The 4,201-nt window shown below is 44.3% G+C and overlaps 1 pseudogene; it reads right to left on the bottom strand.

Moving 5' to 3' along the window:
* Positions 1-2,769: 2,769 nt before the first annotated feature.
* Positions 2,770-2,887, bottom strand: LOC126425373 (5S ribosomal RNA; annotated as a pseudogene).
* Between the last annotated feature and the right edge of the window lie 1,314 nt (positions 2,888-4,201).

Raw genomic sequence — 4,201 nt, 5'->3', positions numbered from 1 at the left:
GCGTGGTCCTATCTTCTATTGCTACGGCGGAGCCGGCTGGTGTGCTCAAGGTAACATACGATAACAGTGGAAATTTTTTTCCGCCACATGTTTCTACTTTCTCGATATTATTCCGGCTGTTTCTGTCCTTTCACTAGGTCCACTTCATGGTTTAGATGTTTCATGAAGGATGGATTATACATCCGGTTACCTTGGAGTCTATTTTACGCCATACGTGGTTTTATAACTGATGGGTCACGTATCCAGCTACTTTACGTAAGTTTATTTTGCTTTTAGTCTGCGTAGCCCTGGAAGATAGGACCACGCCATTTTCCTTCATTTGTATCTGATTGGTTTCTTGTTGTTGTAAACAATTTGATAATGCCCCAAAAGACTGAAACGCGTCATTGACATAAAATAATTTCGCTTTAAAGTGTTTTAATATAACTACATATTTTATAAAGTTTTCATACCCTATTTTACCCCCTTATTGGCTGATTTTCCAAAAATGCTGAAAGCCATTTATTTTTTTATTTCTGACCGAGAATGCAAATACCAGTTTTCGCTGTTCGCTTTAAAATTGTCTTAATAGCGACATATTTTAAAAAAAGTCTCTTGTTCTCTATTTCATCGCCTTAGAAGTGGAATTTCGGACGGTCCTCTCTTAAACGATGCCTGCAATATAAGACCCACACTCTCTCCAAATTTCAAGTGTCTGTCCTCAGCGGCTTGCACTGGGCAATGATGAGTCAGTAATCAGTAACAATTTCAACCCCTCAGAGGTTACAAATACTCCGAAGTTTGTATTTTTTACATGCGTAAATGAGAAGCCAAATCCCAATTTTCATAGATTTAGCTTTAAAAATGCTTTCACAATGAAATATTACCATGAAACTTTTCACCTCCTCAGAGGTTGAATTTCCAAAAAACAATGAAACACACGTTTTTTAATTTCTAAAAGAGAAGCCAAATAAGTTTTCATAGATGTAGCTTTAAAACTCTTTCATATTGAAATACTTCATAAAATATTTCATTCTCTACTTCACCCCCTTTAGGGACTGAATTTCCAAAACCACTGAAACACGTATTCTTTTATTCGTAACCGAGAAGTCAAACACAAATTTTCATATTTTTAAACATACTTCAGTAGTTATTTAATAATGATATATTTTTAAAGAAACTGTCACCCACTATTTCATCGCCATGGGGTTTAAATTTCCAAAAAAATGCTGAAACCCATTTTTTTGAAAGTCCTATCCGAAAAAACAACTTTTGTAGAACTAGCTTCAAAATGGCCTTAATAGCGACATATTTTCAGAACATCTTTCATCCCCATTTCACCTCTTAGGGATAGAATAACGAAAAATCCCTTCTTAAACGACAGTATAAGATCAACATCCTCTACAAATTTTAAGTTCCTGTCCTTAGTAATTTGGGGTGGGCAATAATGAGTCAGTCATAAGTGAATCAGTCGGTCAGGACATTGCATTTTATACATACAGACTGGTAACGTATATAGATCAGTATAGCCCTCAATACACTAGCTACAGTAAGTAGCTGCGTGAACGGATGATTAATTAACAACAGTAACTGTACTCATATTTGAATTCATTATGCAATATAAGGCATGATTACAAATGTTGGCTACATGTTTAGAAAGTCATTTTTGTTAAACTCATTGCGATGCATTACAGAAGTCTTGATTTAATTTTATATTCTTTGCTACATATATATAACACACTTGAAGATGATGATAATAAGAGTTATCTATGAGGATTATTCCTCAGGGGCCCCAAAAGAGTGCCCGTCACCTAATCAGCTGACAAAATCGTCTTTGCACCCTTCGCTGCACGTGGACCAGCCTTTGTCCATTATTTTGACTGCCGTTTTGACCCTGGTCTGTAATAATGGATCCAGGTTTCATTAAGTCACAAATCGGTGCAAAACGTCTTGCGGGCTGCGATTCAACATCGCTAGATGTTGTGCTGAAATTCTGTGCCGGATGCGCTTTTGGCAGACTGTGAGCAATTGTGGCACCATCCTCGCACACCACTTCGTAGCCAATTATGCAGGATATTACGCGCTCACTCAGTTGAGACACCTACATTCTCAGCAATCCCACGAGTTTTTAAGTGGCGGTCTTGCATTGCCACGCGTCATGGATTTTGTTAATGGTTTCTTTTGTGATGACCTCAACTGGACGACCTAGCACGTTTCGTCTTCGGTGCTTGCCCAATCACGTTTAAAATGATTTAAAAAATGGTTCAAATGGCTCTAAGCACTATGGGACTTAACATCTGAGGTCGTCAGTCCCCTAGACTTAGAACTACTTAAACCGAAGTAACCTAAGGACATCACACAGATCCATCCCCGAGGCAGGATTCGAACCTGCGACCGTAGCAGCCGTGCACTTCCAGACTGAAGCGCCTAGAACCGTTCGGCCACAGCGGCCGGCTATAATCATTAATCCAAAAGTAAATGGTCTTCAATGATGGTGCAAAGTCCGCGTGAACGCTGTCCAGTTCTGTTTGTTATTCTTGCAGCAGTCCAACCTTTTGAATGATCATGTTTAATTAAACTAAACTACTCCCGAACAGGCCATGAAGGCCCAACGATATCTATCGGCCGCCGTGTCATCCTCACCCACAGGCGTCACTGGCTGCGGATATGGAGGAGCATGTGGTCAGCACACCGCTCTCCCGGCTGTAGGTCAGTTTGCGAGACCTGAGCCGCTACTTTTCAACCAAGTAGCTCCTCAGTTTGCCTCACAAGGGCTGAGTGCACCCCGCTTGCCAACAGCGCTTGGCACACCGGATAGTCACCCATCCAAGTGCTAGCCCAGCCCGACAGCGCTTAACTTCGGTGATCTGACGGGAACCGGTGTTACCATTGCGGCAAGGCCGTTGGCCGATCATGTTTAATAACAGTAAGAAATTCGTTTTTCTCGATTTTCAATTGTAGTCGACAGTTAGTACACTGATCAATCCATACGGCTGTCAATGAACTGTAGGCTATATATTGTTGAAATTCTTTATACGATTCTTTGGATAATCAAACTTACCAACCATGAAAGAGCAACAAAAATGATCCATTCTCTCACAGAAATTTACCAAACTTATCAAACAAGCCTGCGCATTCACGGATACATATAACTTCTGTTTGAAATTCATTCCACAGCATATGATCGATACCAGACACAGACGCCTGTGAGTCCTTCAGAACTGAAAGTCAATACAAAACTCCCCATCACTTCCGCTAGGCCCGCAGTGACCGCGCTGCTTACCTCTCTAGGCCCCTGTGGTAAGCGGCCGACTTCACTTAGCTCACTGCCGAATTCACCATCGGTTAAAATTACACACAAAAAATGGCTCTGAGCACTATGGGACAACTTCTGAGGTCATTAGTCCCCTAGAACTTAGAACTAGTTAAACGTAACTAACCTAAGGACATCACAAACATCCATGCCCAAGGCAGGATTCGAACCTGCGACTGGAGCGGTCTGGCGGTTCCAGACTGCAGCGCCTTTAACCGCATGGCCACTTCGGCCGGCAAAGTTACACACATCTTAAAATATTACTGTCCCTCTAGGTACACTCCTGGAAATGGAAAAAAGAACACATTGACACCGGTGTGTCAGACCCACCATACTTGCTCCGGACACTGCGAGAGGGCTGTACAAGCAATGATCACACGCACGGCACAGCGGACACACCAGGAACCGCGGTGTTGGCCGTCGAATGGCGCTAGCTGCGCAGCATTTGTGCACCGCCGCCGCCAGTGTCAGCCAGTTTGCCGTGGAATACGGAGCTCCATCGCAGTCTTTAACACTGGTGGCATGCCGCGACAGCGTGGACGTGAACCGTATGTGCAGTTGACGGACTTTGAGCGAGGGCGTATAGTGGGCATGCGGGAGGCCGGGTGGACGTACCGCCGAATTGCTCAACACGTGGGGCGTGAGGTCTCCACAGTACATCGATGTCGTCGCCAGTGGTCGGCGGAAGGTGCACGTGCCCGTCGACCTGGGACCGGACCGCAGCGACGCACGGATGCACGCCAAGACCGTAGGATCCTACGCAGTGCCGTAGGGGACCGCACCGCCACTTCCCAGCAAATTAGGGACACTGTTGCTCCTGGGGTATCGGCGAGGACCATTCGCAACCGTCTCCATGAAGCTGGGCTACGGTCCCGCACACTGTTAGGCCGTCTTCCGCTAACGCCCCAA

This window comes from Schistocerca serialis, chromosome 10 (genome assembly GCF_023864345.2).
Source record: "Schistocerca serialis cubense isolate TAMUIC-IGC-003099 chromosome 10, iqSchSeri2.2, whole genome shotgun sequence".
Taxonomy (NCBI): Eukaryota; Metazoa; Arthropoda; class Insecta; order Orthoptera; family Acrididae; genus Schistocerca; species Schistocerca serialis.
Note: the sequence above shows the minus strand (reverse complement) of the source record. Positions and strands in the feature narration are given on the sequence as shown.